Source organism: Rhea pennata, chromosome 3 (genome assembly GCF_028389875.1).
Source record: "Rhea pennata isolate bPtePen1 chromosome 3, bPtePen1.pri, whole genome shotgun sequence".
In the NCBI taxonomy this organism is placed as follows: domain Eukaryota; kingdom Metazoa; phylum Chordata; class Aves; order Rheiformes; family Rheidae; genus Rhea; species Rhea pennata.
This window is the reverse complement of record NC_084665.1, coordinates 93,512,994-93,538,913: the sequence shown is the minus strand read 5'-3', so window position 1 is coordinate 93,538,913 and position 25,920 is coordinate 93,512,994. Positions and strand designations below refer to the sequence as shown.

Sequence of the window (25,920 nt, the reverse complement as noted above, 5' to 3'; positions counted from 1 at the left end):
TTACAAGCTGTGTTCAGATTTGCCCTGATGGTCTGTAGTGAGCTACCAGACAAGGTTAAGACGACCACACTTGCCATCTTTCTCTAAAATGATTTTGGAACAAATATTTTGATTTATATTTGCAGTTCTTTATTAGCATCAATTTCACTTTGATTTCTTTCTATCTGGAGCAATATATGTTCTCCAGCACATGTGCAGACATGCCGTTCTCAGACATAGCACTGGTGCCCAGTGTGGATTTGGATGTCATCCTACTGATCAGAGAGGAACCAGGAGCCTGAGGAGTTTGGTCTGAGGAAAGACCATAAATCAGCCCCCTCTTCAGGGTGCCAATATGGCATGGTGACAGATCTGCCCTCAGAAAGATAGATCCTCTTAGCTGGGGTCAGGACAGGTCCTGAAGGCCCTGCACTCCAGACTCAACTGCTTGCTTTGATTTTTAATGTGTTCTTTTGTTTCAGGTGGGTTGCTTTTCAACTAGTTGCTTCCTGGTTGTCTTTGTATTAAGGACTTATAACTTTTAATCTGAACTGTGACTATGTCCAAGTCAGATCTGTTAAGTAGAGGCTGGGCTTCAGGCTAACCAGCTGCATCCAGAATACATTTGCTACATCTGTGGTTATTAATGTCCTAGTTTCACAGTCAGAACAAAGTAGTTCAGTGTATGGGCCGCTTTTCTCTTAATACATACCCTGAGATAGTATCTGATGACTGTTTTCATCACTGATGTTCTAGAGCAACAAATTATCATCAAGTCAGCAGAAACTGATACTGGTTTTGCTGTAGGAATTAGCATAAGCTGAGTCACCAGTCCATTCTCTTCTTTGGCTTGACCTGTATTTTTGTCATATATTGGCAAGTCTTGACAATTTATTCAAGCCACTTTTTCCCTTCAAGCCTATACAAAATAGGTCTTCTAACCTTCTTTTAGATATCGATCTCTTTATATTCATTCTACACAAAGTTATTTAAGGATTCAAAAAATACGTGTGTGTATACATATGAATGCACATATGCATACCTGCAGTTTTTCATATATACTAGACTTATATGTAGTCATAATCCACGTGCCCTTAGACAGAGCTCCACCTGTACTGACAGCTCTCCTATGTACTGATAACAGGTTGTTCTTGACCCTTTCTACTGATAGCTTTATTTTTTTTTTCTGTAAGGTCTTGTTTCAAGTTAAAGCTCTTACAGTTGTTGTCTGAGCTGTGTGATACCTTACTTACACAACAACTGATTCTACGCTATATTTTAGCTCACTTCTGATTACTGCTCTTGAAGGAACTTCTGCATCCATCAAATATCTCCAGGGTTGTCACTGGATTTGCAAATTGTGTGTGCTGACTTCAAGCAGAGCATCCCAGTAATATCTCAAAGGCATTATTCTTAAGATCATTTATAACGAAGGGTTTTTTGACTAGTCAGACAACACTGGTCTTCCGTAAATAAGTCTAAAACTTGTTATGGCTATACACTGAGACCATACTTCCTATTTCCATTCACACAGCAGCTCCTGGTGTTTGTAGGTGCCTGGTCCTTTTACTACTAGGCTCTGGGTTCAACTATGTTCTGATATTTTAGAAGTTCAGTGCCCATGCAATCCTTCAAGGCTTCACATTTATTGGAATCAAGATTTCTCTTTAACTCCTTCAGCTTCCCAAAATCTTTAAGGTAAGTACCAGAATGCTCTAAAGTAGCTAATTTGAAAAGCTAAACTAGGTACCAAGTTCTGTATTCTTAGTTTACCATTTTTAAGGAATAATCGTATTTCTTCCTTGTCTGCTAAAACAGACATGTCTTTGACTGATTCAAATTTACCATGATTTCCCTATATACCTAGGTATGCAGTTAGTAATAAATACAATTTACAGCTTTGTCTGTAATAGCTCTAGTCTTACTTTGCTAGTACTTTCCAAAGCTGTTCAGAAGATAAATCATGCCTCACCAACCTGATTGCCTGCTATGATGAAATGACTGGATTTGGAGATGAGGGGAGAGCGGTGGATGTCACTTATCTTAGTGTTCACAAGGTTTTTTGACACTGTCTCCCACAATGCTCTTGTAGTCAAGTTAGGATATTATGGACTGGACGGACGGACAGCAAGATGGGCAAAACACTGGATGATCAGGCTCAGACGGTAGTGGTTAAATGGCTGTACTTTACCTGGAGGCCGGTGACAAGTGGAGTACCAAAGGGTCTGTGTTGGGACCTGTCCTGTTTAATATCTCTATCAATAACCTGGAAGTGGCAACAGTGCGACTCATCAGATTTACAGTTCCCCATCTCCTGAGGTCTGGAAGAATGGGATGGGAGCTTGTCATCAGTCCTGGCACCTCTGTGACTTTGGGTGGTGACTCTGTCTCAGCAGCTCCCTGGTTGTTTCCCAGGTTTGGTGAGCAGGAGAAGACCGACTCCTGCAGGGCGTCGGGGAGGACGGAGAAGCATTTGCTAGCGCTGTATGCTGGAGCAGCGACTGAGAGGTCTTTTGGTGGCAGACCAAATAAAGTATTTCACAGTTGCTGGTGCCATGAGGTGACTGGACGGCCCATCCTTAAGGGCAGATGTCAGGCAATTTGGCATCAACTGGTAACTTTCAGAGGAAGGAAAACGATACTGCATCTGGAGAGGGAATCAAGTTTGGTATTTGCTCTGTACGTGGGCCCAAAAGCCCCTTGATTTTCCTGCTTCCTCTTGGAAAGGTAATGCTGTAACCAAGGCAGCTTTTTTTGCTAAATCAGTTTCTTGAAAAAGCTTTAATACCACAGCAAATTCTAACACTGGAGTGCAGCCAGGTGGAGGGGAAGGAAAATCCAAGCAGCAAAAAAAGAAATGTTGAAATAAATGTTATTTTCTGTACAGTTTCCAAACATGGCTCTACTAGTCCTATATATGTAATTTAGAGACTTTTGATGTGGAACTCTTGCACTTATTCCTCTGGCATTGCAAAGGACTCTTAAGGCAGGCATTATGAACTGTGTTTACAATCTCAGGTTGTAAACCATGTATTATAGTAACAAGAAAGACAGATAAGGATTAGAGCAAATTTTTGACTATTCTGCATCCACTTGAGGGCACCATAGTATTGATAGTGGAGTTCTTCCTAACAACATCGACTTCTCATTATATTTAAGAGGAATCTTTTAGAAATAGCAATTATTTTGTTTTTAAAAATTCACCATTTGAGGAGAACACCTATTTCTGACTTGCTGTACCTTCCTCCAGATCACATGCAGTCTGCCCTAAGACACAAGACCCTCTCCTACAGTATGTATCCTATGCCCTTTCAGTAACTTCACAGGATGATGAGCCTTGTGGATGAATAGACCCAAATAGAGAGAAAACAGAGACTGTTTTGGCTGTAAGCTAGTCTGAGACGTAAACTTTGCTTTGAGATCTATGGAAATCATGGGATATACTTATCTGAGAATGGAGTAGCTGCTAGCTACTGGACCTGAAGACCCAACTTAACTGCTGTGTCCTGGCACTGGCAGTGAGCAGGGCTCGCAGCTCCTGCACATCGTAATTCAGTGGGCCAAGCCTTGCCCATTGAGGCACTGAAACATTTTCTTTCTTCCTTTCTCCCTCACATACCTGCTTCCCATCCTTTCTTCTCCCTTTGCACACTCCTCTAATCTCATTCTCTGACATCTTCTGCCACAACGTGGCTAATAGTCACATTTTGTTTGGTGGCTGGTTTGTGTCCAAAGTGATCTCTCTTTTTATCCTCCGTAACATTACCTGAAGTTAGCGGGAAGTCTAGATTTGAGAGTGACTGTATTCGCTGAGGCAAATAGAGTTTCTTAAAAGAGAAGGTCACCTCACTGCAGTTGCTTGATTTGCAAATCACATGTGCTGACTTCAAGCTGAACCTCTCAGTAATATCTCACAGACACATTTATTGAGGCCATTGCTATTGCATGGTTAATGAAAACAACTGAGGTTCAACAAATCTGGGGATCTATTACCCTTTAGTTGACCTGGCTTTGTCCCAATATGGTGATACTTAACTTTGTCACTCAAAGAAGGTAGGGCAAAAAGTATTTCTGTTTGTATTTCAGAGGCTGAGCTGCTTCAGGCTTATGAACACAGGAACAGGTTATCAAATACAAAAAACTTCAGTAAAAGAGATCTGTCCTACAAAGTGAAAAAAGAAGAATATGGACAGACTCCAAGCTCATCCTGGGACTCCAAAGACCCCTGGCTGGCAGGGCACAAGGTGAGGAATCAGGAAAAAGGTCTTTGAATCTCAAATCTACTGCTGGGTTGTTTGAAAAATCATGTGGCCTTTCTGAGCCTCAGTTTCACTATCTGCATGTTATGTTTATCTTTACTCAAATTTAATAGCCTAAAGTGTAATTGCTGTCTAGATACAGTTTTATTATTCAGAACCTCTCTGAGGACCTTCTCTTTCTTGGTGACTCATCTCTTCCAGAACTCCTCTGCAGCATAAGAAATTTCACAGTGATAAAAGACTTTAGCCTGTTTAGCAGAGCGACATCTGCCTAAAGGGATGGGAAAGGTTAGTGCCTGTTGTCATTGGCTCAATTGCTCGCTCATTAGATATTTTCTGTTGTGATTAGATCCTCTGAGGTTTTAGCTTTATTGAATGAGACTGATAATCACACAGAGACTGTCAATCATTCTGAAAAACACAGAAGCAACAGCTTGAAACAATCTTCCTTATACAAGTCCAGGGTAAGGTACAGCTCCCTGTCTCCATAATATGCTTATGGTCCATTCGCAGCAGCTAGGAATGGAGGATGTGCAAGTCAGATGACAGCTGATTTTCGTTAACTGTTTGAAGAAGGAATATTGAAGGGAATAAGTCCTTATCTGCTCACAGCGAGAACAAAGATGTCCCACTCTCAAAATTCCCATGTCTGGTCAATGGGAAAGCTACACAGGGGTTTCCAGGCATCCCGTTCAATCTATAGTACCTTGATTAGATGTTGCTTCATATAATCTGAATCTATGTATAGTTTGAAAGCTCAGATATCAACTCTGCAAGTTGTGTCTATCACCCCATTTCTTTGCCAAGCCCGCTAATCAACTGATTTTCTGTAAAGAAGTCATGATTATGAACTGTGACCTAAACCTTCAGGAACAGTCCTGAGTCATCTTTTTAATACAGTTTGGTTTATGTGTCAGATGAAAACAATTCCTGTTCATCAGCATCTAAGAGATGAGCATTTAACAGCTAGCACCTGTGTAGTTCACAAAATCATTGAGAAATAGGCTCTACCGTGTATTTTCATGGGGTGTTTCAACCACCTTCACAGTCCTGTGGGTTTTCCTCCTCTTGTATACAACCTCTGGAATCTCCCTCAGTCTGCTTCAGTCTCGATCTCATCAGCTCTGCTTCTCAGTCATCCTCTCCTTTCCCATCCTGCCCAATTACTTCATCCATACCACCATGACTGCTCACCTGCAATCCCTCCTGCTTTCTCTGCTAGTTTTTTTCACACAGACTCATTCGCTTGGCACCTAAAAAGGCTAATGCTCTTGTGCCTCATCGTCTTGCAGTGAGTCCAGTGTTTACTCTGTATTCTTGATGAGTCCTGTGCTGCCCTGCAGTATGTGGTCCTCTTGACCACCTGCTGCACCTACCATGTCTGATGTTGTGAGGTACAGATGCAATTTCTGTTGCTGCAGAGTAGTCATTTAAATCCTGATTTGTATTTCTAATTATACCTTGTAGGACAGTACTGACCAAAATACCCTTTAGCCCTTGTTTTCATTTTCATTTTCATGTGAAAATCCTGTTCATTCAGACTGACAGAATTAGCCATAGTAAATGGAAGAGAGGGGTGAAGGTGTAAAGAACTTTGTCAATGAATTTAGGCAGAAATACATGGCCTGTTTTTCTTTCTGCCCTACGCCTGTTGTGTAGTTAATCAGGAAATTCAAATTACATCACTGGTGAGAGGTGAACCGAAAAGGGGATCAGTCATAGGTGATGCTAGCTAGGGAAAGCTGCCCTGTGCTTTCTCTCAGACCTCTAAAACATAACAAAGCATATGCTAAAATACAATTCAGGGAGACCGTTTGTGCTTCAATTCAAATCTTTTTTTTTTTTTTTTTTTTTAAAAAAAAACTTCAGTGTCTCTGGTTTCATTGCAAAATTGACTTTAAACCACTGGCCTCACAAGGGCGGAAGTAGAGAGGAAATGAAAGCCATCCTACTTGAGGCTTGGTGTCAGATAGTACTGGCTGCGTATCGGCTTTCTGATGTGGGCATGGTCACGTCAACCCAAAGATCAACATTTTACATTCATTTTACTTGTTGCATAAATGAGATGGGATAATGTGTTTTTCCTTTTGTGACGTGTAATTAGTGCACACTTTTGCTGCTCGATCCCAATTAAAAGTTAATTACAGTCAGCTGCCACACTATTGACACTGTTACCAGTTTTTTTCTATCTCTGATGTCAACCTGGATATAATTCTCTGTCCTTGAACTTTGCAATTACATCTGGGTAGTTTGGTTTACCTTAAGTTGAGTGAAGTAATGAACTTATGGAGACCATTGCCAGACCAAAGTCACTGGATTTGTGTGTACAAGTACCAGGTGGGTGGTCAACATCCTGTTCAGAATTAATCCATATGAACATTCAGGGACTCAGACATGTACTTGGATTTGAAAAAGTAGTAGTCTTGGAATCTGAACATACTTTATAATACTCTACTGTCTGGGAAACATTTCTCCATCACTGCTGCCCTTGCTATTTTATTTGTATTACTGTAAGTAGCAAGCAGTGAGTGTGACATGATATGTGTACATACAAGAATATCCCGGCAATTATCTTTAAAATGAGAATGTACAATGGGATAATCAGAATTAATCTGCCCCCTATGTGTACTTTCACATCTAGAAGTATTGTGGTTGAGTGAATTAACTAAAATGTATCCTTAAATTTATAGACTGGGTTTCTTTTTTGTGCTCCTTTGTTTTGTGATGACTTCAAAGAGGCTCAAGGTCCTACTGCTTTACCTGCTCTGCAAACACCCCTCAACAAACAAGCATGTACAATAAAGGGCAGGAAAAATAGGACAAATAGAGAACGTCTGATTATGTAAGAAGTTAATGTGCGTTTTGATGCATCTTCTTATGCTATTGTTTCTTTTACCATTTTGAATCATAATATCACCTATCGTCAGCTAAGGAATCATTTGTAGCCTCATTTCTTATAGTCATCAGTGCTAGGGGATAGTAGAAATGCTTTATTTGCAGGGAAGGATTTACTTTGGTGTTAGAAATGAAAAATAAAACCCAAGAATCCCCCCGTGTTCTTGTTCTTTTTTTCCTTTCTTCAAATTAAAACTTTTTAAATAAGCTCTTAGCTCAGACAGTGAAGTGTTAATTTCCTAATAAACAGTAATAATGAGCAATAATAAACAGTAATAATAAATGCTTCCAAGAAGTTATTCTTTATTCGCTTGCTTCTTTTGCTTTTTCAGTTCTTCTCCTCTAAACTTCTCCATCTGTTTACATTTTGGCGTCAGGATTTAATATGTTACAGAATGCACAACGACTTCACTCTTAATCTTACCCTTATCCTTTTCAGCACCAAAGCAGTTGCATGACCATGTGGTACTTGGATCACCTTCATGTGTTTGCTATAAATGGCAGAGTGTAATAAAATGGGAACTGTAGGTAACGCTTTAGTGTTACTACACTGGGAAGTCATTTACTTTGATCCCATCAATACTTGTGCACGTACTATTTTGTCAAAATGTTCTTAATATTTCTCAGAACTGAGTCTGATTTTCCAAAGATCTTTTCCTCACTTGTTAGGATGCTTAGTGTGGTGGTATTTTCTACTTCATTTTTCTATTTTTTTGCAGTCTGAAATGACATTTTTAGTCCAGGCATATATTTCTTGATGCTGTATTAACAATTTCTCACTGCACATTGAAACATAAAATTCAAACTGAGGGTTAAAAAAGGCTTGCTAATGAAAAAGCAGAGCCTTTACTTGGATCTTTTTTTTCAAACCATACAGTTTGCTGAGAATGTATGAATTTAGAAAAAAAAAAAATTTTCCAAAAAATATACTTCTAGCTAATCCTGATGGCACATTTTATATTTTCTAAATTATTTGCTATAACTTCAAAATTGTTTAAAATGAAAATATCTCATTTTGACATTTTAAAAATATCTCATTTTCACATTTGTTTTTATTTCTATTTTGCTCCATATTTTGGGGTTTTAAAGATGACATTTAAAGTCAAAATAAACTTGACCTTTCATGTTGATGTTTCCTGAAGGGAAAATTGGAATGAAATGAAAATTCTCACCTTTGTTTTCTACTGAGTGTTTTATTGTTACACAGGTATTTGATCTGACACCTGGATTAGTTCTTTGCCATATTTCCTAGCTTATCAGTAAATTAACATTAGCATACGTGGTGATAACATGCCATATACTCTGCAAGAGAGAGCAAACAGGAAAGTTGTCCTTCCAGATGCTGCTTGTGTTGCAGAAGGAGCGGTAGATCCCTACTTCTATGGTCAGTGTAACTTCATGGCAAATGATATCACTGCCAGACGCACCCAGTGTGGAAACCTGGCTGCTGCCTGTGCGTGAGGTGGAGCGAACAGGGAAATCTCTGCAGCAGGATCTTCCCTCCAAGACTTCTGCAGGTTCTGACCTGTGAAAAGGTATGGTAGGATGTTATTAGTCAAGTTAGCCTGTAACAAAAAATAGTAGCACTACCATGATTGTAATTCTGCTGTGGATCACGATTTCTTGAGTTTGGAAAAATGCACCGAGAGAAGTTAGCTGTCTGTGCTGTGCCAGGCTTACTCATCATTTACACACCCTGTACAACCTGACTTGTTGGAGGGAATCCTGCCTTAAAGGTCCTGGTAGGATTCTTACTTGAGCTGCTCAGACAAGCTTCCTCTGCATGCAGAGACAAGGTTTTTGCCCTTCCTGCAGACCAGCTCTGCTGTCAGTTGATCCACCAGTTCAGGGACACCTTCTTCCTTCTCTAGATGATTTTTCTCCTGGTTTACCAAGCTGAATAGACTCTTTGAGGAATCTGGTGGGTGCAAAAGCCAGTGCCTAGGAGCCAGCAGGAACACGGAGCTCTAAGGTAGAGGGTACTTACTATAGGATGTGAGTTGTCAGGTCGGTTCAGCACATCTTGCCCTGGCAGCCTTTTCAAAGATAGAGCTGGGAACAGAGTTGAGGTGTCCCCATGCATTTTTTCACCTCTGACTGTTTGGTTGCTATCATCTCCAGTCTCAAATGAGAACAAGAAAAGAGCTGTGTCATTTATTCACAATTGTGAGATTGCATAAAACATGTTTAGCAAGTTCTGTGTGTATACAGAATACGAAGTTTAATATGAAACATTCACACCCTGGGATCTGAGCATTTCCTGGCTTTGCTCCGCTACACAGTAAAGCCTCATGTAAAACTTTAAAGCTTGCTAAGGGTCCTGGCCAATCATAGGAATAGTTCTGACTTGTTTGGCCCAAGATGAATCCTCCTGCCTGGTATTCACATCTCCAGCACAGATGGTGCCAAGTGTTGGCTTCATGGAAGGAAATTCTATAGCCTTTCCTGCTTGACTTGAAAAAAAAAAAAAATATGGGGCAAGAGAAAGGAGAAAAAAGGGGAGAGGTTTTGATCCAACAACCCTCACTATTAGATCTGAGCTCTGAAGTGATGCAAGTCCTGAAGGTCTAGATGCTTCAGCCCATGCAAGCTTGGGTGTATTCTCATACAGGACTGTTGTGAAACATCCGCATTTGTCAGAGCAATCAGAGAGGGTGAAAGGATCCTTTAGTGCTACTCTAAACAGTCTGCAAGCATGTTTTTTTTTTTTCTTCCAGTTATGTTAGTGCATTCATGCAAACTTTGCAGCTGTGTGGACTGATTTGTACTTTGTAACACCTTTAGCTGCTTTTAGATGTTTAGTTGCTTATTGAACACGATTTCAAGTAAATGGCTGAATTCCAAGGCGACTATTTCTTTCAGAATGGTAATTCTGGCTATCAGACATTCTTGATGACCATTCTCCTAATACATATGTTTCACAGCGTATCTTATGGAGAAAAAGTCTGTATGTCTTCACTTGGTTACAAAGACCAGCTTGAAAGCTGATACTTTCAGCAGGCATCTTGAAGGAGAAGTACCTTTTGGTAACCACTGTAAGTTAGGAGCATTCCTTGGCACATGGCAAGATGAAATCAAGCGTTCCTGACTTGTGTAGGTCCCAATGGAGAATGTTATGTTAAGACCAGAGAACATATTTAATGTCCTGTCCACTGTGTTTCATCATGTGTTTGACATTAGTACATTGCATACATTTTGATTTCCATTGCTCTAATGATCTTAAAATTTCCTGAAAAACTCTAATGGAGTTTCCACTGACCTTAAAATACTTGTATTTTTTTTAAAAAGTGCAGATTTTCCTGAGACAAATGGAGCCAGAATTCACTCTCAAGAATATGATTTCTGCAGATGTACTTGCTTTTAAACAACTTAGGGCTGTTTTTCAGAGTGACAGGAACACCATAAATGCCAGAGCAAGCGGTACTTCACTCATAATGCTAAAACTCAATACTAAATGAGCACAGCACTCATTTACTGCATACATAGTCCAGAAGAAGGTCTAAACGTCTTTCATGCTGTCAGCCAGTGGCACAGAAGTGCTTGTGTCTTATGGCTACCTTTGATTTTGCATGTAGCTCACATCTCTGTATAAATATTTACAAATAATGTTTACCTTCTCATGATCTGTTTTTATTAAATATGTTCTGCTTTGTCTTTTCCTTCCCTTTGGTTTTCACCCTTGTATTATTCAAAGGTTTCAGAATTGTCTGCTCTCTGTGCATCCTGGTTCTTTCCAGCCAGGGAAACTATGACAATCTCATTCTAGGTGTCACGGGATGACTGACTATCTTTACAGTCTCAGACCAGGTGGGTTTTGTGTGGTGTGAGGGAGGGGAGGAGGGAGAGAAGAAGATTTACTGCATGACTCTACAATTTGTTTCAAAGGTCCAAATTTACTACACAAGTTGCAACAGTACAACACAACAATTCATAGAATTATAGAAGCATAGAATTGGTAAGGTTGGAAGGGACATCTGGAGATCATCTAGTCCAACCCTCAAATGAGTGTGGCCCATATGGGGATTAAACCCGCAACCTTGGCATTATTAGCACCACACTCTAACCAAAATTCTTGTTAACAGAAACTTAGCTCAGCTAGAGTGCTTTCTAACTACACTAAAAATTCTGCATAGTAACTACACAGTAAACAGACAAAACTAGCTAATTTATACTGATTGTAATGGCAGAAATGAATGAACTAGGCAAGCCAATTCTGATTGATCTTACCCACTGCTGCCTCAGTGGCCAACACACACTCAGTCCCATGGAAGTCGTGGCAGGAGGGCGTCCCCATCCTGAAGACTTCCGCAAGTTGGTAGTTTCACTGTTATTGCAAAGAGCCCAAGACAGCCTCCAGGGTCAACATCTTTATACCCTTCAGAGAAAGTGGAGGTGGAGCTGCGAGGCCAGTTGCCGCTCTCCTCACACAGTTGCAGTCCCTAGCTCTTGGCTACTGTGGGGTTCAACTCTCTTCCGTTCCTGTTATAATGATTGCACCCACAGTCATAGGATGTGTGGGAGAGATGGCCAAACACCGCTAACGGCATCCAAGCTGCCTTGAGCAACACTAAAGGAGTGTGACTGAGGGTGAATGACTGCTTTGCTCTTGCAAGGAGAGATCCCATAGCTGGGGTAAGAAGAATTGCCCCAGCAGTGAAAGTAGATGTGATCTCTCAAGGTCCTGCCAGGAGATAAGTCCAGACTGCCATAATTAACAGTGCCCCAGTGGTGAGAGCAGACTTTGTTTCTCAAGGTCCTGGTGTCCAAACAGGTCTCATATCAAAGTCCTGACATCCCCCCTTTTGGAGTGTGAGGCACAGGAATGCAGGCTGCTTGTGACTGGTGCTAGATGAGGGGGAAGCTGGGAGCATCCCTCCATAGTGGGTTTGAGCACCTGAAGCTAGTTTTTCTAGTTTAATGTGTTTGTTCAAAACCATACAGCACCGTGGCAAAATTTCCACAGCCTTTCTTCTTGACTCCTGCCTGGACTCCATGGTTATCAGAAAGACAATTCTTCCCTGGAAGTATCTTGACAGTAGAGCCTCATGCTCAGAGACAGAAGGATTTCCTTTACAATTCCCAACAGGTACATGACTCAACACATTTTCCTCCTTCCCAGCTTCGTCAGACCAAGGGTCTCCTAAAGGGCTTGAAATAAGGGTGTCATACTCTTGTACTTGTTGGTCTTAAGTGGTGCTAATTAGATAGAAGTTTACTGTATTGAACGCCAGTTTTATATAATCCTAGAGAATCTCTAAAACCTGAAATAATTCAGGGTCATACAGTGCTTGTATTTGGACGTACAGATTTTGTAAAGATGTTGATCAGTGGATCAGTTTTGGTTCCTCCTTTCACTTCCATCATCCCTAGATGTTTTAGACCCAGTATGCAAAGAATTTGTGAACTTCTCTGTCTCTTCCCCTTCTGGAAATGGCAGGGAGAAATGCAATCAGCCCCTCCACTGTTCTCTCAGGACTATTTCCAATCCTACGTCAATTAGAGGGGAAACCATCTAGCAAAGAAAACACAGGGTATCTCCTTGGCAGGGATGTGGCAGAATAAAGTCATAGCAATTAAGAGGGAGATCATCAAAGACAGGCAAAACAAATGAGGCTCTTCTGGGTAAACTGGATGAGGAAATATTTGATGAAGAATACATCTGGGGCTGGATGAATGCTTGGAGATTTGTACATATATCAGTCATCATCAGCAACTGTGAAGAATCAAAGCCAAATAATGTAGACTTTTCTACCAGTTTCTAGGTAGTCTGAGCTCTAAGAAAATCCCAGTTTTGAGATAGAGGTGCTTTTTCTGTTTTTTTTCTCTCCCCCTAATCTTAATAGATAGTTATTAAATTTAAGAATGATTATTACATAAGTTATCCTATGGCAAATAGCTAGGCAAGTTTAGCCATGTTGATTTTACAACAGGGAAAACTCAATGAGATTAGTCCTACACCCCAGCAGAAATTACTTTCACCTCATTTATCTCAAAATAAAATGGGGGTGCTTGGGCTTTATTTTGTTAGATCTCAGATTACTTGTAAAACCTTGCTCATTTTATCATGAGGTATATAAAATAAGCAAGGATCAGCTTGAAGATTTACCCCACATATCTAATCTGCCATCTAACCATCACTAGCTAATCTGTGGTGTTTATAGAGGGCAAATCACTAGATTAGGCATTTACCTTGAATGATATAAGAGGAACTTAAGTTTAATGAGAGTGGGCTTCATACTTGCTAAGCTAAAAAGTTTATCACAACCATTTATTTCTCTTTTCAGTTTGCCAGGGAGAGGGCTTCTGGGAAGGGTCACCTTCTCAGGGCCATGCTACAGATGGCAGTGTGAGGCAGGAACATTTTCTAGCTTTGCTTTTGCAAAATTGTGCCCATTCCCTACTTCGTTTTCCAGCATTTCTGCATTTGCTGAGCAATACTAAGTGGTATATCTATCTACGTTTAAAATGACAAATGGTGCCTGTCCCAGTGCTGATAAGGATGGCTGTATAAACACTGTCTCCTGGGAGGGGGAACCATAGTAAAATGGCTAGCACCGTTGGGTATGAAGTAATTTATCCTGAATTACATAATCCTTCCCACTACCACCACCATCACCACATGTCCACCCACCCTCCCATCCACAGACACACACATGTATCATTATAAAAGGTTGCCAATTTTTCTAGTATGAAAAAACCAAAAGATTTGTATTGGGCAGCTTGAAACCTACTCATATCTCCAAGCTTATGCCCCTTTCTATAAACTGCCTAAAACAAAGCCTTATCTTTAAGCAAGGGAGAAATAGCCAAGTAGCAGCAATCCCATATGGCATGTGCAGCTGCCAGAACTGTGAGGACCGCTAAGGTTTTTATATGAAGAAGACACTGGTGAGAGGCAAGATAAAACTGTTCAACAACTTACTAGGCAGCTCCCCACAGAAAGAATATCAATGGCATTTGTCTAACCAGCTGATCTTTTCTACCCAGCTATGGATTTTTGTTTGTTTTAAACGACCCAGAAAGCCCTTTTGAGTTTGTTTATGTATCTGCATGCATGGAAATCCACTGTTATTTTAGATTCATAAGATTCATAGATTCAAAATTTTCCTGTGGCCCCCAGCGTTCTGTAAGAGGACCATCACTGAGCTGATGCTTTACCTCCTCTACTAATATTCTAGTCTTGGATTTGGATATGTGTTTGTGCTCACATTTAGAACAGCTAAAATACAGTCAGGCAGCATAAAATTTGTAACAAAATATCTCCATTCTAAAAATGATGACAAACACTCTCCTTTCTTCAGCCAGTGATCAGCACCTGCCAAAAAGACTCCTTAAATGCTACTTCAGTGTGTTTGGAAATCAAGAACAGTAGTATATGGGTAAAATGCAAATGCCTGGGGTGGGCTTTTGGAAAGGGGGACTCTCAGAGCTTCAGTTTCACTGCAAGGTTTTGGTCAGAAGTTCAGATGCATTTGCATTTTCTCTAACTTGGGCATCAGAGGCAAAAATAAAACAGGCCTGGTGTCAGTGATACTTTATGTTTCAATACAGGGCCTCTTGCAGCAGCCACCTCTCTATTAATTTAACACTTGTACTCTATTAGCTACATTCAAGAAGATGCTGATTTTTCCAGATCAAATCTAGCAAACTATTTTAGGTGTGTGCTTAACCTGAATTATTTGAGAAGATCCACTGACTTTCAAGATAAGCTAAACAAACGCTTAAGTTAACTGGTCCTATAATTTATATATTTCTGTTTCAGATGTAAGGGACAGATATTGGCTTGCTATGCTTACCTATCTGAGCGTAAGTTAAAGACATTGTTTCAGAGCTTGTCTCAGTTTAGTCGGAGCCTCAGTTTTGGACCTGGAGGCTGAGCAGGTTTTAACTCATACAAGATGCTTCCCTCTATGTGCCTAACCAAAGTAGGCAGTCTGAAATGGAGCTCCTGGTTCTTCTAGCTGAGAAATGAATACTTATCCACCTTTACTGCCCATGAAGGATGATATATGCCATGGGACAAGCAGTAGATGGAAACCTTCAAAAAGGTTGTTGTTTATTGCTGTCTCTTTTCATCATCATCAAGTGAAGTCAGGTTTCCTGGAAAGTACCAGTGACCCAACTCCTCCCAAGAAAAATGTATAAACCTTCCATAGAAAATCCTGTTCTAAAGTCAGATACATGTTTATAGAACAATTAAATGTCTGTATGAGACATAAGAGATCACAGAATCAAGGAACATTTGCATATAACAGAGTGGTGTGACAGGGTGACCTAAAAGACTGCTCTCAGCTACTTATGTTTCCTTCTTGTAGCCTACATAAAATAATTGTGGAAGATTTTGTCTTCTACAAAGAAGACAAAAAGATAGAAATATATCCGTCTCCAGTCTCACCTTTCAGGAAAGTAGGCTAGCTTAGTAGCTGGGTTACTACTTAATAGTAACCCAGGACTCATACACATTGTGTGTCTATATCTATAATCCAGCACTATATGTGTACATATGCTTGTGTATATATACATTCTACTGCAAGGACAATGTCAGATTTTCTGCTCTGTAGTTAAATTACATCATTCTTTTTTTAAAAAATCACAACACTCCCTATTCTGAAGAATAGCTTTCTATGAAATGTAAATGATTCATCAGTGCCTTTTAGTTTCAGAATATGAAAGTTTGCTCATGTTATTAAGTTATTCAGAGTAGGACTAGGGTTATCAGAGGAAATGCAGAAAGGTATTGTAACAATCACTGACTAGGTATCAACTGACAGATGAATTTCAGTGTATGTACGTATCAAGAGATGCACACAGGATAAAACTATCCTGATTCCACATACAAAATGACAGCCTCTGAACTATCATCAGGAGTAAAATTTTGGGGCTGTGATACACATACAAATCCATGGAAACAACAGCTCACTGTTCAGGAGTGATGTCTGGGAAAGATAAAACATAGAATTTTGTTCTGACACTGTATAAATCCATGTTCCCTTAAGTCCTAGATACTGTGTATTATTCTGATGCTCCTCCCCCTCCCCCTTAGAAAATATTTTAGAAAGGATATAGTAGCTCTAGGAAAGTTTCAAAGAAAGGTTAACAAGACGATCAAAGGCACAGTATTGCTCTGAAGAAAGAGTAATTTTGTAAGCTAGGTCTCTCTATTTTGGAAAAGGGAGACTTGCAGAGATTTGTAAAATAAAAGGAGCTAAAGAGAGAAGGAGTCACCAAATCCACTGAATGCTGTCTCACATACAGCATCCATGGAGCTCTTTGCATAGGTTGTTATTGCTAAAAGTTCATCTGACTTCACAGGCAGACTGCATGAGATCATACTGTAGAATTAGTAAATGCATAAAACCACTGTGGTTCAGGAAGCTCCTAAGCTGAGAATGATTGAAAGCAAGGAAAATACTCATGAGAAGAACTGTATATATCTTACAGTCTTCCTGAAGCACTCACATATGGCTATTATCAAGTAAGAAGCAAGCAGCTCTGGGACCATTTATACCTCTCAGGCAGTCTTTGCAAACCTGGAAATTCCAGGAATTTCAGCAGAAAGTTTGCATCATGTGTGAGTCACCTAAAGTGCAACTTTATTAAACTTGACCCTGTAATATACAGATGTACAAACCAGTATTGCTGTTGGGAAAGGTGGAAATGGCAGCCTTGCTTGGAGTATGACATCCAAACAATGGTGTGAATATCCACAACTTGTCTGTAGCAATTTTGTATGTGGATTTAGAATATCTTTTTAATGGTCTAAATGGCATACTGATGCCTGAGCAGCAATTTTGATTATTGCAGAGAAAATATGGTGGAAGTGAGTATTTGTGTGTATTTTGTTGGCTAATAAAGTATATAAATGAAAAACAGAAAAAAATAACGGTGATGTGACCATACCTTACCATGACCATACCTTATGCTAGAAATACCTACAAAGGGAAACAGTTCATCAGGATTTTAGATGCTACAAAACTATTTTTTTGTCTTGTACACTTTTGTTAAGCTACCATAACAAGAAGACAGTAGATTTCTAATAACTATGTGGAGATTTAGTGGCTGACACACCTGAGGGCTGTGCAGCCATTCAGAGAGACCTGGACAGGCTGGAGAGCTGGGCGGAGAGGAACCTCATGAGGTTCAACAAGGGCAAGTGCAGGGTCCTGCACCTAGGGAAAAATAGCCCTAGGTACCAGTACAAGCTGGGGGCTGACCTTCTGGAGAGCAGCTCTGCAGAGAAGGACCTGGGAAGTTGACCATGAGCCAGCAATGTGCCCTTGTGGCCAAGAAGGCCAATGGTCTCCTGGGGTGCATTGGGAAGAGTGTTGCCAGCAGGTGGAGGGAGGTGATCCTGCCCCTCTCCTCAGCCCTGGGGAGGCCTCATCTCGAGTACTGTGTCCAGTTCTGGGCTCCCCACTACGAGGGAGACAGGGAGCTACTGGAGAGAGGCTAGCGTAGGGCTACGAAGATGATCAGAGGGCTGGAGCACCTGCCCTATGAGGAATGGCTGCGAGAGCTGGGCCTCTTCAGCCCGAGGAAGAGAAGACTGAGGGGGGATCTTATCAATGTGTACAAGTACCTGAAGGGAGGGTGTCAAGGGGACAGGGACAAACTCTTTTGAGTTGTCCCATGTGACAGGACAAGAGGCAGTGGGCAGAAATTGAAGCACAGGAAGTTCCGCCTGAGGTGAGGGGGAATTTCTTCCCTGTGAGAGTGACGGAGCCCTGGCACAGGTTGCCCAGAGAGGTTGTGGAGTCTCCTTCTCTGGAGCTGTTCAAGGCCCACCTGGATGCCACCCTGTCTAACCTGCTCTAGGTGACCCTGCTTGAGCAGGGAGGTTGGACTAGATGATCTCCAGAGGTCCCTTCCAACCTTACTGATTCTATGATTCTGTGTTGTCCAGACTAATCTATAGGTAAGATTTAGAAAGAGAAAATAACTATTGCCTAATTTGCTAGCAATAAGCTAAATTTAGTTGCTGAGTCCTCCACAGAGATCACACAGAGGCCTGATTTTAGACAAATTTGAAAATTAGGACTACTAGACTCAATTTCAACTACAATTTAATATTGATTTAAAATTTTAAGTAATCTTTTTCATAGAAAAAGCTGATGATGCATCTTTACTAATTCTACTAAGGCAGTAACCTTTACTCTGTATTTTTGGCAAACAACCATAAAGCAATTAACATGTACTGAGAATTCCTGTTATAAAAATATCATTTGCCTCTGCATCTCAGCACTATATACTATGAAAGGAAATCAATTCTGATGAATAGGAATGGTATTTAATATCATACGTTACTGCCCTGAGGACTCTCTTCTTACGACTAACGCAGACGTAAAAAAAAGTAGTATAGAATTTGATTTAATCTGGGTTAAACTTTAACAAGCAAAATTGGTAGGAACTGTGAAATGACAGGCTGCTGATAAAATTATGGTGAACTGTGAAGTGATGCTGATTTCAGATGAAGTCAAAGCAATCCTTCCTTTGGAGCTAGAGAAGGAATGGGGTGTAAGTTGTAAGAGCTCACTCTCCCTCTTAAAATACTAAAATAATGCTATGTTCACTGGCAATCAGAAGACAGAACTTCCCTTTACAAACAAACTCTGTGTAAGAATGATTTGAGCAAGCTCAGTCTCTCTTTCTAGTACTGCCATTAGTCAATCATCTACTTAATTCATGCACAGCCTCAGATTACATTAGTCCTGCAACTAAAATTCACTCAACAGAACTTCAGCCCAGCCAGAATTTTATAGGGAGAATAAGAAGAATGGGACATTCTGGGGACTTCTATCTTGTTGTGCCATTTAGTCTTAAAAAGCTCTTGGACACCACAGCAATTAATAACAGTAGAGAGCTCTCAAACAGGTGGAGAGATGGACAAGCACATCTAGCCAGCTTTGCAGTGCCCTCTGCACCCTTGGACCTCCACCGAAAATAGTGATAGTTGCGCCTAGCGGCTTCTAGATTTCTCACCTCTGGAGCAGTCTTTTCTCCCTTCACATTTTTTTTTTCCTTCTCAGAAAGGAAATTTTGCAAAACAATTTTCCTGGGAATAAAAATAAACAGGAAATTTTAAACTGACTAGCATGGAAAAAATAAACAGTTCTAACAAATGCCAAATTTGCCACTATGGTATATGATGGGATGGCCTTTACAGACCTATGGATCTGAGATCAAACAGATGCAGCTCTTTGAGCTGTGGTTTTTAATGTTTGTTTTCCTGTAAGATACACTAGAAACTCAGATGGTAGGAAACTGTAAACTTAATGCTTGGTGAAAACCTGAGTACCGCTTATTCTATATAAGAGCAGACAAGAGAGCTCCATGTAACAAAACCCCCAAATATCAATTTCTTATTAAAGTCAAATTTATTGCATTTCTTCTACTTAATGTTCCATAATGTAGACTGAATAGTCCTGACAAACATTCAGCTCTTGCTCTAATATTCATACATATAATGGTAGCCCTTCTCCTAGCAAGAAACAAAATCTCTTCTTCAACAGTTTTATTTCCACAGCTTATATGAAGAACACTTAATTACACAGCAAGTATGGGAGAAGTCTGCATGTTCTGTGTTTGAAATTATTATATTTGAAATATAGGAGATAATACTGCCATGAACCATAGCATCCGACTTTCTCTGAAGTTTCTTTAAAATCTACTAGGAATATGAAATCATTCATATACATGTGATTTATATCCTTGGACTTTCATTTATGAGCTCCTTGACATAAGTACCATATCCTATTAGCTGTGAAGTGTGAACACTGTTGACTGCTGTGTGAAAAGTAATTGTACACATCCACAGTGTCTTCAGGTGGCTCCTTTTAACAAAAATAAAAGTATCATCTGCTTTGAGAATACTCCAGAGACTGCTACCATGGCAATCTTCATAAGTACAAATGCATTTCTGAATGCTTCAGAACATTAGCTAGTGGACAAGATCAGTGCATCAGTAAAATACACATAGCTTGTTGCTTCTTCGCTTATCACATCCTGCTTTTCACTTGGCTTCCCCTCAAGAGCAGGCTGTACGTGTTACACAGCTGGCCACTGCAAAAACAGCACTGCTGGAGACAGCACTGTGGAGTCACTGGCATCATGGCATGGAGCTAACCATAGCTAATTTGCACGAGTGCAGGGTAGGGAGCAATGCCTGCGCTGCAGGTAGGTGATGAGCCCCGCGCTCCCCCCCGGGGGACACAGCAGGCCTGTCTGTGCCAGCAGTGGTGCAACCCTGCCTCATTTGGCCATCGGGGAAAACAGACAGGAGCAAACAAAGTTCAAGCTAACTTTACAGATCAGCGTCACATTACTGTTCAACTGGCGGTGTATATAAGAAGCACATGATGGCTAGGCGTTTGACAGAAGCAGAGCACAGTTCTGCGTATGCTGCTTCCTGCCACAGTATGGGCATCCTACAGGAACCATTTGGCTCTATGGCAAATCAGGTAGCTGAGAAATCTAGCAATGTCAGTGTGACACACACCACGCTAAAAGCATCCTGAACGAGATCCTTAACAAAGAGCATCAAAATAAAACCAAGCGACTCCAGCAGTATTACTGACCACGCTGCTCCATAGGAAGCAGTGGCTGCTGTTGTGTGGATAGCAGAAGAGTTGTCCTGAATACACCAGAAGTCAAGTGCAGAAGAGCTTCTGAAGTGCTCTTGAAGACTTAAGCTTTTATCAGAAACTTGCCTTATTTTCATCACGTGCTTTGGGAGGATCAGGTTGCTCTCACACAGCAGAACTGGGCCCCTCTTATTGTCCTAGGCCTGGCAAAAGGGGTGGATTTTGAGCTGAAAGAGATTTCAGCCCCTAGTTTGTTGAAAAAAAATCACCTCAATCAATCTTCCACAGCTAGTGATGAACTAGGCAGTTCCTCACTTGGAGCATCTTTAGCAGAAGTTCAGAAGATGAAGAATTTATTGTGGAAATTATAGGACCTGGATGTAAGTGCAAAAGAATATGCCTACCTTAAAGGAATTGTTCTTTTCAATTCTGGTAAGTTTTCCTGGAAAGATAGATGAATATGTGTCTAGCAGGACATTTGCCATTTTGCATATAGACCTATGTTCATTTTTACTTATTTCTATGAATGTCACTAAGTATTTTCAAAATTTATATTCTACAATGTAATCACTGTCTTCCTGAGGTAATTTACTTAGATTATTTAAATGTGTGTAGTGGGTTACCCACTGTAAGCCAAAACAAATTCTGGTAGACAGATTTTAAGTCATAAGAAATTAACTGTGTCACTTCAAACTGATTTTCAGTTAAAAGGTAATACAGCTGCTTCATCTGTAATACAGTGAAGGCAAGATGGATATGTGACATGAATTTTAGAGCTATTTTAACAAGACATCCTCTACAGACAGACCATTGGAGTAGGTAACATAATCTACGTCATCTGATTATCATTGATGATGCAAAAGTATACTGTGCTAAGGTTACAATGCTTTTCTTTTCTTTTATTGCTCCTTTGATGTATCCTTTTAGTAGCTTTACATTCAAAGCCTGGAAGAGAAGTCATGAAACAGACTCAGACAAGTGATTACATCCTTTCACTTCTGATGCCAAGTTTAGCCTCTTTAGAAGGAAGGTTGCCTAGGTCAGCACCACATAGTGAATGAGTCATTAAAAGCCAAACTCTAAGTCCGCTAAAGTAAATGGAAAGACTTATTGACTCCAGACCTCTTTGGCTCAGATCCCTGACTCCTTTCACAGAGATCACTGCAGTTGGCTGCACTGTCAGCAGTGTGCTATGCTTGGGACTACACCAAAAAGATATTTTAATGCTTCAGTTATTCCATGATATTTCTTGTGGTGAACGATTTGCAAGCTTCTCAAAGGCTATAGTGGCTTTATATTTGTTTCCAGTAGGATTCAGATTCTGAGTCTTAATATGTATTGTCATCCAGATTTTTGTATTGTCTTGTGTGTCTATGCTATAGCATCAACCAGTTGAATTTGTTTCATTGCAATTTATTTTCTCAGTTTTTCACAATAAAATCAAGCTGAAAGAAAGTTTTATCCAGTGCGATGAGCAAATACGTCTCTCATTTGCAGTGGCTTATACAGTTTAACTAGCAAGCATTTTTCTTATCTCTGCAGATAAAATGTGATTTTCACTTTATGAAGGAGAAAGTAGCAGCAAGAAAGTTATGTTCTAGATTCATGCTTCTTTACTGCTGCTGCTGCCCTTGGCTACTGCATGAGAGGCTGAGCAGTCCTTCATGCTGCTTACGGAACAGCCAAGAGCTTCAAGAAGACTCCCTATCTTAGGTATCTCTCTCCACTGTATCCAAAAGGAGGCTGGGAGGACTTCAGGTAAGCCTGGCTTGATTCCACATGAAACAAAAAGTCACATTCTAAACTCTGGACTGGAACAGATACTGAGGGCTTATACAAAGCCCAAACCTCTCTTTCTTACCAATTTTGCTGCAAATTAATTTCTACAATTATCATTTCAGAGACTCTTTTTAATATTTTTTAAATACTTTCCAACAAACTCAGAAAATGTTTTCTACATACATGCAAACAAATTTTCAGCTGGCCTCTAATTCTGTCTTGATGTTTGGCTAAATCTTAATATTTTGCAGGCCTTAGTCTAAGTGTATTTCAAGCAATCTCTGGCAGTGACAATGCTTAGTCTTTCTCTGATTCATGGAATAACTTGTATGAGCTCAAATCTGAATGTTTTAAATCCTATCAATCAGGACCACCAAAACTGGGTAAGGAAAGGGAAAGGATAAGGCACAAATCAGTCTAGACCTGGGTGAGAGGTCAACAAGGCATCCAGAAATGCAGCTTCAGAAGCACAGCTAGGCAAGTGACTAGACATGAAGCATGATAAACAAGCATAACAGGGCTTTGCGCCCTAAACAAACTCTTAAGAAATCCCTCTAGAGACAACCTGATAGGTAGACAGGCAGGCAGCAAGGGGTATAGGTCCTCATGCTACAGCACAATTTTCTCAGAGAATTAAAGAGCAGAAATACTAGGTTTTAAAGATAATACCATCCTACTTTCTTTTTTGGAAGGATGGTAACTATGATTCAGAGCCTTAGAAGAGAGTAGCGGAATCAAAATTCAGGGAACACCTGTCTTTGTGACTGCAATAAAGCTAGCACAGTACTTCTAGGCAGGAGACTGGCAGGGGTACCGACTGTCCACCTGGGCCAGTAAGGATCTGTGAATGAAAAAGTATGCCTTCAGAGAAAATAAACAGCCTTGCATTAAATCCAAAATCTCCAATAAATTCCAGGTCACAGAGCCATGCCTGTTCTCCCTAGGGATGCCTTAGCTGGGATAGCTTTTGAGAGATTAAAGTGTGCATGGGTGAAGAAACCCAACTGCAAGGCTTTCTTTAGGATTCAAGTAACAAGTGAAAGGAAGGAGTAGGTAGAACTATCCCATCATGTATGAACAGCATGAAGAATGAAGTGGAAGAGCTCCTGTTGCTTTTAACGGGTATCTGAAAAACTATGTAATTACACCGTGAACAGATAGAAGTAGTGAAAATAGGGTTGTTATTACATCAGGGCCATCAGGACTGTGATAGGACTTCTATCATAAATGATGCTCTTCAGAAGTCTACAGCTCAGCTGGGAACTTTTATATTTGACTGAATATTAGTGCAATAGATCACAGCACTAGATCTTTCCTATTATTTATAAATTAAAAGCATGGTTGATTGCATATAAAAGGGGATGAAATGGGAAGTTTAAGCAAATTTGAAGGGATATAAACAATTGTAATTTCATTTGGAACATACAAAATCTTGCCAGGTTCTTTTCTGTGATAAAATCTAACACTTGGAACCATTGTCACAGCTTGCAGCTAGTGGTAATCCTCGAGAGGAAGATGACTTTTCCAGACCTTCTTTTCTGGCTACCCTGGTTGCAGAAGCATGTCTCAGATATTGCCTCTTTCTCTGGCCACTTCAGAGCACATATAGGTGGAGAATAGAATAAAAGGGTACTAAGAGAAATGTATATCTGGCTGTGTGTGTATTCCTCTCATTCCAGCAGCACTAAACAGAGCTATGATGCTGCCTTCCAGCAACTTCTTTGTAAGCACAGGGACCCGGATGGTCAGGAGTTGGAGGTGGGCTGGAAGTATGCTGAGGGCTGCTGCAGAAAATCCCTCAGGGACTGCAGGGATCTTTGAGCAATGCTACAGACCTCTCCCTCTTCACAAATGGCTGAGGAAAGAGAGGACAAAAACTGAGAGTATAATTGGCTTTGTTACCTTTGTGAATCCATCATACATCTCAGAGCTTCTTTATGCTTTGTTCAGACTGCAAATGAAGGCATCCAGGTAGCAAAGGTAGTCAGCCATAATGCATCAGCTTAGTCTAGGAAGTGCAGACAACAGCAGCAGGGAATGGGTGATGGATAGACTAGAATATTTAATGTAAGAGGTCAGATTCCAATGTGCTTACAGTGTTGCTCAGTGTTTATTCTAATTATTTAACTAAGTCTATCTTCTTTTTCCAAAAAGTATATTTAGTAAGCTTTTGTTGTTTTCTAGAGAAAAGAAGTCATCAATATGAAGGGCACAGAACAAGCTCAAGATTCCTTATTTCACTTTTTGTTTTGACAGGATGGCATGTCCTAAAATGTCTTCCCTATGTACAAACACTGCAGCAGGAAGCTCAGCAAGCTTTGATGGAGTTTATCTCAATGAGGTTCATCGACACCTAGGCAGCTTTGCTTATATTCTTCATCTATTCACCTCTCCAAGACATTGATGCAGATGTTAGTGCAGAACTCTTCTTCAGGTCATCTTAGGAGAAGTCACCCTACATCAATTACTTTTAGAAATACTACATATTAAGCCAGACTGGCTTTGAAAACAGATGACCTCTGCACTCAAATACCTGATTCTGAAGAGATGAGAGACTTTTATGGCCATTAAAATTAAACATGTTTTGAAGAAATCATTGATGTACCTTTGTAAGCCATATTTATTTTTTGTATAAATACATAATCTTGTAATATTTAGAATTAAATGCTGTGAAATCTAAACATTTCAAGAATCTGTTGGTTTTCAAAAACCTTCAGTCTACCATATCCAAAGACTGCCCAGGAGGCCCAACATCACCTCTGGTTGTGCTAAGTTCAACCATATTATTTCTAGACAGCATTTTTATAACTGCTTAAAACTATGTGTTTTGGGCTTGCCAGAACTTTTTGCTTTCAGGAAAAAGGAGCAGTGGTAAATTTTATTCAATCTACTGCCAATTGAAGATGAATAACTATATAAAAGGCTTATCAGTGGTAAGATAAGGATAAATTCTTCCTTTTCTTGGGATGTCATTCCCTAATCCTACCCCTTTTTCGTTTCACCGAGAACTCTAGTCCTTGGCTGTGATTGTTTGCTGGCACCCTTCCTTCCTACCTCCTCTCCTGTAGGGTTCCCTTTCTAAATCTTGCACTAAACTGTGGGCATTACATCCCTCTCTCTTTATTCACAAAATCCTTCCCTGATTAGGAACCAAACAACACAGTTTAAAAATTTGTTGAATAGCCAAAAGCCATTATTTGTGACTGTTTCTAGGATGGGACTAATGAAAACTGAAAGCTACTGTGTTGTGCCATGAGCAGCAGAACTAATGTAGAACAGTCCCTATAGATTAAGACCTTTGCCCTTTAGTCCTCCCTGTACCCTAACTTCTCTCCAAACAGATGGCAGATGTTCTTTGAGCAGCAGAAATGATGAAACATGGTTTCCTACAGATGTGTGCAATCTGTTCCTACATCTCTCACTGCAAC

At 40.2% G+C, this 25,920-nt stretch overlaps 1 pseudogene; it reads left to right on the top strand.

The window, feature by feature from the left end:
• The first annotated feature begins 2,155 nt into the window (after window positions 1-2,155).
• LOC134138901 (nuclear receptor subfamily 0 group B member 2-like) lies at window positions 2,156-24,998 on the top strand (annotated as a pseudogene).
• The last annotated feature ends 922 nt before the right edge of the window (window positions 24,999-25,920 follow it).